The 10,771-nt window shown below is 29.2% G+C and overlaps 1 long non-coding RNA gene across 4 annotated transcripts; it reads right to left on the bottom strand.

Annotated features, from left to right (window-relative positions):
- Window positions 1–2,753: 2,753 nt before the first annotated feature.
- LOC101493393 (uncharacterized) lies at window positions 2,754–7,433 on the bottom strand. 4 transcript variants are annotated; one of them, XR_012163167.1, is made up of 4 exons: window positions 6,917–7,433; window positions 4,555–6,333; window positions 3,691–3,793; window positions 2,754–3,153 (listed from the first exon to the last, which is right to left on the bottom strand). It is a non-coding gene; the product is annotated as an uncharacterized lncRNA (long non-coding RNA). The 4 variants fall into 4 exon arrangements; XR_012163169.1 differs by having other exon boundaries at window positions 2,754–3,079; XR_003470237.2 differs by having other exon boundaries at window positions 5,024–6,333; window positions 6,917–7,430.
- Between the last annotated feature and the right edge of the window lie 3,338 nt (window positions 7,434–10,771).

Raw genomic sequence — 10,771 nt, 5'->3', positions numbered from 1 at the left:
GAAAGAGTTGAAATTCTTCTTCTGCCACTGTTTTCGAAGGGATATATGTATTTACCGTTCAAATATTAAACAAAGTATTGCAATGGTCTGGTGGCAAAATGGTGCCTCTGTTTCATGAGTAGGACATGGGCTCGAACACGACCACTAAACCAACATGAACTTCATGTCAATTACATCCAATTATAGATACATATATTACCCAATATTTTGGAAATATCTCACAAACTCTACTACCAGGCCAGTTTTAGACGATTTACATATTCGGCTAGGCTCAACCTAATAGCATGATTGAAGTTAGACAATTGATATCGACGACTGAGCTCACTGTACAATAAGTAACTCACCCGCTTAAACTCAACAATGTGATCGACTTTTAACTATTTAGATTATGGATGACATCAAATCATATATTCAAACCATCTCAATTCCACAACCTATTTTCTATTTTTTCCCAAATAAACCAAAATAAACTGCATTTATTGTAACATGATAAACCAACATGAAGTGTTGTGTAGTTGCATCTCGTCATATGCAAGTTTTTAGAGTCATCATCACTAAATTATGATTATTTATAACTTTTCAATGGCATAATTGCTCCTGCGGTCCCTTAACTTAATCTCAGATAACTCTTCACTTCTTTATTTATTTATTTGTTTATTTTTGTTACGATTTGATCCTTTATTTAATTTTAAGTAAACAATATGATCTTTTATATGTTTTAAAATGTTAACAATGTTATCCCCTTTTTACAAAAAATCATCAAAAATTTTAAACAAAACCCATAAAATTAATTAGCATCTTAAATATAATGCAAATTTTATCAAATTTATAACTCAAATATTCAAATACACTAATACTTTCATTCTTTATATTTTTGAATTTTTGTAATAAAATTTAATAAATGACCAAATCGGGAAAAAAATAAGAAAAATGACAGAAGTGTTATCTGAAATTAAGTTAAGGGACCACAGGAGCAATTGTGTCTTTTTCAATTCAATAAATTGTTTACGCTTTTATTTATTTGATTAACCAAACTATTTTCATAGATTTGTTTTGGTTCATTGGTTTAACGCAATGTTGAAATTTGCTGACAAAACAACAAGACTATAAGTGTGGTATTTTAATCATATATGAAGTTGTAGATGTCTAAATAGTGTCAAATTCATTAAAAAAAATGAAAGCTTTTTCGAAGACATTGTAGCATAAATTGGAATTATAAAGTGTGAAAAATTCACTTTTGTTCAGTTGGGCTCGCTTGGCGAAAATGTTGTCTCGCCTAGTGAAATAACACGAACATTCATTTTCAAATTATGCCAAATTTCTCCTAGTGAGCTAGTGCCTTGTCAGGCGACCGTCATTAATTTTTTGCGCTGAGTGTCGTCTTGCTAGGCAACCAGAGCCATCGCCATGCGACCAAAACCAGTATTTAAGTGAAAATCCAGTTTTTAAGTCATTCATAGACCTTGGGAGCATTGGAAAGACAACAAAAGACATGGCAACACTAGAAATTGAAGATTCAACCTTGTGAACAAGTGTTTGAAGATTTAATGAGTTTCAGTATGTGTAATTTTTTCTTTTTCGTTGTTCTATTTCCTTGAACATGTGTAATTAAACTATTCATTTTTCTATTTCTTTGACTAGTGTTTTTAATTTATGTTAATGTTTTTTATTGTTTGGTCGCCTTTAAAATCAATTTATGATTCCAAGTTTAAAACGAGAGTGAACTATTTGAATGATTGAGATTAAGAATTTTTTGCTTCTGGTCTAAAAATTGTTACATACACCTAAAACCATAAGAATTTTTTATATTTATACTAAATCTTAGTTTCTAATTCCTTAAGAGATTAGGAATTTATTATAATATATTAAAATAGATTTCTACATCCTATTACGATATGTCATCAAACATTGTATCACTTGATTCAAATATTGTCATCTCAAAAAAATCTGATGTGGCACATCTAACAAGCACTATTCCACTTTCTTATTATTTTATACATGCAATTTGCTTTAACACACATTTTACTATTACATTTTTTACATATAATATTTTCTGGAACTATTCATGTGTCATGAGTTACAAATCACAATACAATAAATATTAGTTATTCAACACTCGTTGCTCCTCAAAAAACTATCAACTAATATATTGGATCATTGTAAAAGTTTCTCAAGAAACATATACATAACTATAATTAGTGGAAGTTATTTTATATCTAGAAATAGGAAGACAATAACATATATATGATTAGTTCCAATGCAACTCTTTGTATGATCATGTACATGCTTTCAAACTTTTTTCCTTTTAGATAAACAAAAAGTGTGAGAATTTTTACATATTTTTAGTTTACATCTTTGAGTCTTAATTCTATTTATATGCTTTAATATATTCGTGATCAATTTTTCTTGTTGACATTTGGTCCAAATACATTATTATTTTGTCCAAAATTGTACTTATATTGGTTCCTATGTACAAGTTAGATACTTGTCCGATCTAACATCAAACGTTGTAATAAATAGTTAATTATAAAATCAGCTAAAATGACAAATGTAACAAGTCATAATTCAAAACTCATTTATTACATCGGTTAAATTTGAATCAATCTTACAAGTCAATTCAAAATTAATTTATTACATCAGTTAAATTTGAACAAATCTGACAAGTCAAATTGAAATTGATTTATTACATTGGTTAAATTGGAATCAATCTAACAAGTCATATTCAAAATTTAACTAAATTTCATACTTCATCATAGCAAATAATAAATCAACTAAATATTAATTGAATCGTAGCATTGTCACAACAAATAAGTAGAAGCAAAATACTAATGTAATTATAGACATAATCGATTTGAACATGCCTTGACCGAAGGAGTCACATGATGGCATCAACTATGTTGACACATACATTATACTTAACATGAAAACACAAACAAATCACAAGTCTGAGTATACATAAAAGATAGTAATAATATTAACAATTAGGATTAACATAAAAAGATTCATATAAACTAACATAACCAAATCACTTGAATGATTACTATTATTCACAGTCCTTGGTCAAAGATTTCATTGTTTGCTGCAAGCACGAAATCAACACAACAATTTAACCCATTAGCGCCCAAGAAACCATCACAAAGCTGAATGAAACACCTATTCAAAACTAAAACCAATAATTAACATTTAAAAAACATTGTGAATAATCAAAAATTATCGTAATAGCTCAAAAAATAAAAACAAACAACAAATAATTTGACTCAAATTATTGAATAATAATGACTTAATACAAAATGCTTTAGCCATGAGAGTATGACAGATTCAGAGGTACTGCAACACCTGAACTTGATCAAATTAGTGTTGATATAGGCATCTAGCAAGTTCAATCAAGAGATAAATAACCGATAAAAGAATGAAACAAATTCCCGGTAAATAACTCTCAGTTAACAAAAACATGCATTACACAAAACCAAACAAATTGTGATTCTTGGGAGTATATAATAATACAAATAAAGCAATACCTAATCACAAATAATTAATGTCGGAGGACCAAATAATTTAACGAAATCATGACATCTATACATGATATCAAACATTAGTAAAGAAACAATAAAATAATCAACTCCAAATATATGTCACAAACTATAGCATAAAAAATGTATCGTTAACGACATGAAAATAATAGGGCATTACCCGTACAGGGCACATCCACCATGGTCGACCGCTACACTTTTGACAATGCGAATGCATCTTTAGTTTATCTGTTCTAAAGGATCAATGTATGCAATCCTTTCAACTGCCAGATCATTCACATTACGTTCCACATTACTCTCCATTAGAAAATTATTCTAGAAATATTTACAATACCCAATATCTTCGAGAATGCATGGTAGAGGAACACAATCTAAGACAGACAAATACATATATGTGATAACAACAAAACAATTGCAGATTCAAGACTGGATATATGTAATGGACCCGTGTTTACTTGACATTTGCCGTCATGTTGGAGGACTTAAAACTTTTCTAAATGTTATCCAATTATTTTCTATGTCACCGTTCGTCCAATTTAAAGCTTGAATATCCACAAGTTAAAGAGCATATTAAGCTTTATAAATGTATTTGGCCATACTCTTAAAGCTATTATTAGGAATAGACATTAAATGAAATAATCAAACTGGGACAAAATTAACAAATTAAACAAAGAACAAAAGAAACTTATGAAATTCAAGTAAAGATATCAATAATCGCATTTTAAAAAATCTATTAATATCACAATTAAAATCTGTTGAGATCTACATCCTTTGAAGGGGACTCTGTACCCCTACTTTATTCTCCGTAAACCATCCCCCCTCTCATAGATCAAATCCAAAATCTTACAAACCAAACAAAGAAAAAGTCAATTGTAGAGATTCAATCAAATATGAACCAATTCAAAATAAGAATATCAGACACAAATTACCCTTCAATTATAAATTATTTATTACTTTAATAGCACATCACAATTAAAATAATTAATAATTTAGATAATAACTCCTTTTAGTCAATCTAACTAACCATAAAGGAAGGATCCCGTCGTTTCTGAACAAACGCCTTCCATATAGTTATACGCTACCTATTTAAGGACCACCGATGTAAAACCAAATTCATCAATTTTAACACCACTATTGATGTCAATCCATTTATATTTAAAAATAGGTACTTTAAATTTAATGAAATTGACATTCCAAATCTCTTCAATGGTCCCAAAGTAAGGTATGGATGTCGTAACAGGGTTTTTATCGTTTGAGAGGAACAAAAGTGAGTTTGCATTGATATTGACATAGACTTCATTGCCAAGCTTGGAATAAATTCCTCTAGTTAAATTAATTCAATTATTAAATTTAAGTTGATTTGCATGTTGATTATATAATGTGGAATTGAGAACTATAAGTAAAATTATGAACTTATACAAACTTCTTCATCAGAAGTTTAACCAATCAATAAGAAGACCAAAACTAAAATATTCAATAAAGAAAAATCTTACCAAAAGAAAATCCATTAGGGAGATTCTAAATGACCCTCAAAAGCACATTGTTTGAACCTTTAATCTCCTTGCATCCAGGTGAATAACAAGGAGCCAAAACAACAAAAATATCACCACCAGACTCATCATCATCATTATCATCAAAATCAGAACCAAAAGGTTCCAACCACCCAATAGACCAATCAGAGTCATCAGATTCATAACCAGACAAAAAATACCAATCACCAATATCACACTCTCTATCAATTCTTGTCTCTTCCCTCCTCTCTTGTCTTTTCCTTCCAACAATCTTCTTGTAAATACATCAGAGCAAAATCAGAAGTCAAAGTCTAAGCAAGAAAAAACACAGTAAAATTTGGTTGAGCTTTTGATAATTGTAATAAGTAACCAAGTCTATAAAAGTTTGACCATTTACAAACTAAGACAACTTTATAGTAATTTTTAAACATAGTTCTCCTCCATAGATGTCCAAACCTATTAAGTTGAGGTACACAACAACTTGTGTATTCCAGCATCACTATCTGTAACAAATCCAGTTACAACGACTTCTATTACAATTCTAGGTACACAACAACCTGCGAATTCTTCTCCACCTCCATCACCACCATCATCAGGATATGTTCCTATCACAAATCCGCAGTTTCAGCCTCCACCATCAAACACAAATTCTCAATCTCAATGTGGCGTGTAGCTAAAACTAGAATTCCACAAATACCACTTCAAATAGCATCAAATTATGCTTATGGAATATATAGTGTAGATTGTTCACAAATACAACAAGGTAGAACTGTTACAATCCATACTCACTTCAAAACCATGTTGTTTTTGCATTCAATAGTTACTACATAAAGAATCATGCATCAACTTTATCAATAGTTATTCTTGCATCAACTTAATCCCGCATCAGTTTGTGTGATATACTTTTGAGTTGAATCAATAGTTATCTTCATTTCTTGACTCTTTCTAGTACTCCCTTCTTTCAACTTCTCATATACACTCAACTTTATCTAATGCTTTAATTATAGTTTTAAGTAGGCCACAACATAAATTTTACAGGTGGAAAAGGGGTAATGTAATCAACCAGTAAATCTGTAAATGCATAAACCAAATGCATCACCTTTCTACTCTCAATTTTAAAATCAAAAAGAAAAAAACTTGACTACATTAAGAATAAAGCTCAACTTCAAAGATCAAGCTAATTACTATACAATTCAAGAAATCACATCTGATATTCAACTAATGGTTTCACACACTTTGGTTTGCAAGAGTCTTTGAGATATCTCTTCTGGTCCACAAGTTCCTTGCCATCCCTAAATTAATAATAAAACCCTATGATAAACTATAAACAATAAATAGTTAAGAACAAAACTATATACAATTTCAAAGAAAATACAACAAATATATGACAGTTCAGATAAAAAATACCTAGATGACAAATACTAAAATATTAAACCATAAAACACACAATACTCAATCAGAGCCAATATTACCTTGACTCCGTAATATATCTCAATTTCGTGTTATAAAACAAGATTTTCAAATGAATTGAGAGTAAATTCAAAATAATAACATTACAGTTAACAAGCATCTGGAACATGTAAATATTTACATACACAGATATTTACTCTTATATATCACTTTAATTGAACACAACTAACACGAAGTTCCATAAAATCCACCAAAATTAAAATAGCAACAACAATTTAACCTAATAAAATTGAAGTATAATAGGAGAACTTCAACCAACAATTAAAATAGTTATTCAGCTAAATCGTTACAAAATTAGCATACAACTACGTTGACAAAAAATCACACTGTAAACATTTACAAAACCTCACAAATAAAATATAAATTTTTGGAAACGTAAATATACGGGGGAAGAGGATCACTCACAGAAGTGATTCTAGCGTCAAGCAGAGGGTTCAGTTTTGGAAGTTGCTCGGTAGTGGAAAATGATCTATTGTTGACCATATTGGGGTCTTTAACAACTTTCTTCCACGATACTATTTTGGTGTCTCTTTACCAATGATCGACGGTGAAAATTTGACTGTTGAATTTTTTAACGAAAGAGGACGGAGGTCAAGAAGAATCATTGGTGTCGGCGTCGAGATTGGTGTTATCCTCCGCCATCGGAGCGATTATGAATTGGAGTCGCGACGAGGGAGAATCAGGGTGCAAGAAAAATGGATGAAATTCATCTGATTCGTGTTGAAGGATGAATGATGAGTTTGCATTGAAGGATGAAGGTTGAAGGATTAAAGCGCTAAAGGGTTGAAGGTTGAGTTCGTGCTGAATGGTGAAGGATGAAGCTCGCACGCAGAAGGATGAAGAATGGGTTGCCGCATGTTTTTTTTTTAACTTTTTAGTTAATTTAGGGGAAATTCTTTCTTTCTTTCTTTCTTTTTTTTAAAAAAAAAATGCTTGTTAGAACAGTCTAAATATAACATATCTAACAAAAGTTGTGATAATAACAAATTTACCACATTTTTTTTTGTATAATATTTTTTTTAATATGTATGTTAAAACAGTTCAATTAGAACATATCTAACAAAGTTTACCATAATAAAAAATTAGCCACCACCTTGCTTATTACATGGAATGTATAACAATGGATCTAATATCGACAATGTAACATGATTAAAATGCAATAGTGATTGTCTACGTGTGTAACAACCATATTTATTCAAATAAAAATATCTATTATAAAAATTATCCACTAATTTATTACGTTTAGTGTGCATATTATTAGAACATAGCAATAATATGTTATTGACTATATGACATGAGTAACATAAACAGTTTGGTTTAGTTATGAATGTTTATGTGCATAGCACAAGAAATATTTTATCAACTAATGAACAAATGGATATACCTACTAGAGAAAGAGCTAGTCATAAATTAAGAAGAAAGTCATGTTGATAAAAATAGTAAGAAACTCTGGTCTAAAGACATTTGTCCGCAGTGCTATATGTAATTTATCCTATAAATAAAATAATAAATTATATGTTCAATGTGACAACAAATGGCACTAGTCTAAGACTCTGATTAGTTAATCATTAGGAAGTGATGCATAGAAGAATCGAAATTGATCAAACATCCAAAGAAAAATCAAGTGGTCAATCTTATGATAAGAAGACAAAAAGAAAGACATTCCTCGAATGTATAATCTTCTGACTCGAAATATCAGCAAAGATCAATGAAGTTCAACTCACCTCTATTACAATGATATACAAAGAACATGTTTCCTATGGAACCACATTCCTTTAGAACAAAAACGGATCACCTAAGGAAACTCTGCTATGCACCAATGGTAACATCTTCCCTTTTAATCAAGTGATGAGACTCGACAAGACAAGAGTTAAAGAAGATGCCAAATCCTATGGAAGAAGTACAATTTTGTCAAAGTTCTTACATTAACTTGTACGAATAAAGCAGGCTATGCTCATCCCCAACGACTCCATAGACATATTTGTAAGATATATATAATAAACATTGTTCAAATAAACAAAGTCGACAACCATGTCTAACTTATGACAATTTTTTCTAAGTAATATGAAAGAAGAAGATCTAAGACTTTGCTCATAACATTTCTACCATATGGTAAGTCATAAAAATCTAATACGAAGAAAGAAAATATATGAATGTCCCACAATATTTTTAAATGAATTGTGCTACTTGAATTGATATAGGACTTAAATTTGTAACATGCTTTCTATGAGAGTTAGAATCATTGGAATGACTTTGTATTATATCATCTACAAGCTCAAAGTTTTGTAAATGGCTTGATGGTGGCAGCCTTTAAAGTGATTTAAAGGTGTGATAGACAGTTAAACATTTGTTACTATCAGCAATTTTCAACTATTTTGCAGTTGATTTGCTTAATGTTTCAACAGTTAACGACTATTTTATGCCTTATTTTCTTAATGTAGATAACCTAGAGAAGAATTGTTTAAGACTCTGAATTTTCTAAACTCTAATTTCTGTAATTTTATTGTATTTTGTGTTGAATTGCTTAGACTATTAGCCCGAATTTTATTTTATGAAATAAGTACAAAAAATATAGTTTATAGGAGAATTTTTTTTTATCGATAAATTTTTCAAAATGTCACATATTGTTGATAAATTCATCTTTCAATTGAGTTGTGACGAGAGTAAATATTTTTATTAAATTAGATTGAGATGTGTGTAAGAGTGTTTAGATGTTGTAATGATTATTTTAATAAAAACTTAAAATATTTAATTATAATATTTTTTTTGTAAGTTAAAAAAACAAAAAAAGGGACCCTACCTTTTAATAGAAAGCCAGCGACCCCCCTCCTGGGATTTTTCCTCAGTCTGTTTCCTTCACTCTATTCTTCCTTCTTTTCTTTTCTTAACAAAAAGAGAAAGAAAAAAAAAACATAAGTGTTGGTGAGTGAAACTTTGAGAGGGAAATTTTCATCTTGAGACAAATCTTTGAGCAGTTAAGAGAAAACCCTTGAATTAAAGTTGTTCATCTTGGTGATGTAGTGCTTGTGGTTGCTTTAGATTGTAAGTTACTTTCTCTCCCTCTTGTTCCCTTTTAGGCCACATGTTTGTGTTGTTGTTATTGATATTTAAAAAAAATTGATTAATTCTTATTGTTATTGTTGTTAGTAATGATTAATTTTTTTTTATTTGCTTGAGTCATGTAATCAATTATTTTCAAATAAATGAGTTTGCACTGAAGTTGAAACTTTACAATAAAATTTTGAGTTGTTAAAATTGTGAAAAAGTACAAATTTCAACTTAGTTAAAGAGTTTAAGCAAAAACTTAGATGGAAATTAAAATGTTTAGAGTTAAAAATGTTACTCTTTTAATTAATCTTGGACTTAGTTTAAAGAAAAAGTTTAGAGTACTTTATTAAATCACATTTTTGTGCTCTAATGGTTGAGTGATATAACTTGAAAGATAAAAAAATTTAATTTTGGAATTATGATGTGGTTGGATAAATTTTGGTGGTGAACAAATTTTCATAAATCTTTACGGTTATGTAATTAGCTCCTTGAGTCTCGAAAATGAATCAAGACTGTTGACACTGACTTAGTGGTGGAGATAACTATAAAATATTAATGTTGTTGTGGTGATTAAAGAAAAATGTCTTTCCAAAAATAGTTGTTATGATTGATGATCAAGAATGTATACATGTAGTTATCAAATCTTTGAACTTGTGTTTTAAGGAAAATTAGTGATTTGTAGTTTCAAGTTTTTATATGTATACTCTCAAATTTTAGAAAAATTTGCATGATTTTAGTTAAAGTTTCAAATTTATTAAGTAAAAGTTAAAATCTTGAGTTAGAAAATCATTTGTTTTTAAAGATTTCAAGTTTTATGAATTAAAGTACAAGCTTTGTTGATAGGAAAAGGAAAAAAAAATTAATATATTTTGAAATGAATGAAACTATTTCAAAGAGTTAGAACTTTGAAACTAGAAAAATATTCATTGACATATTTTTTGTGTGGTTATGAGGTAAATACTTTGATTGAACATTTAGTCATTAAATACTTTGATTGGGTGATGGTAAATTTGAGAAAATTTGCGGTTGTGTGAAAAATTTTGAGAAAAATGATTTAAGACGTTTCAAATGATAGTGAATTATCTGAAAAAATTGAAGGATGTTGATTTCTAAAAATATGTTTTTATATCTGGAAAGTATATAATATGAATAATAATATTAGTAATACTTACTCGTTGTAAACTCTTTTAGTAAAATATACTATAAGAGGAT

The sequence above is a fragment of the Cicer arietinum genome, chromosome 1 (assembly GCF_000331145.2).
Source record: "Cicer arietinum cultivar CDC Frontier isolate Library 1 chromosome 1, Cicar.CDCFrontier_v2.0, whole genome shotgun sequence".
Classification (NCBI taxonomy): Eukaryota; Viridiplantae; Streptophyta; class Magnoliopsida; order Fabales; family Fabaceae; genus Cicer; species Cicer arietinum.
The sequence above is the reverse complement of the archived record's forward strand: the minus strand, read 5'-3'. Positions and strand labels throughout refer to the sequence as shown.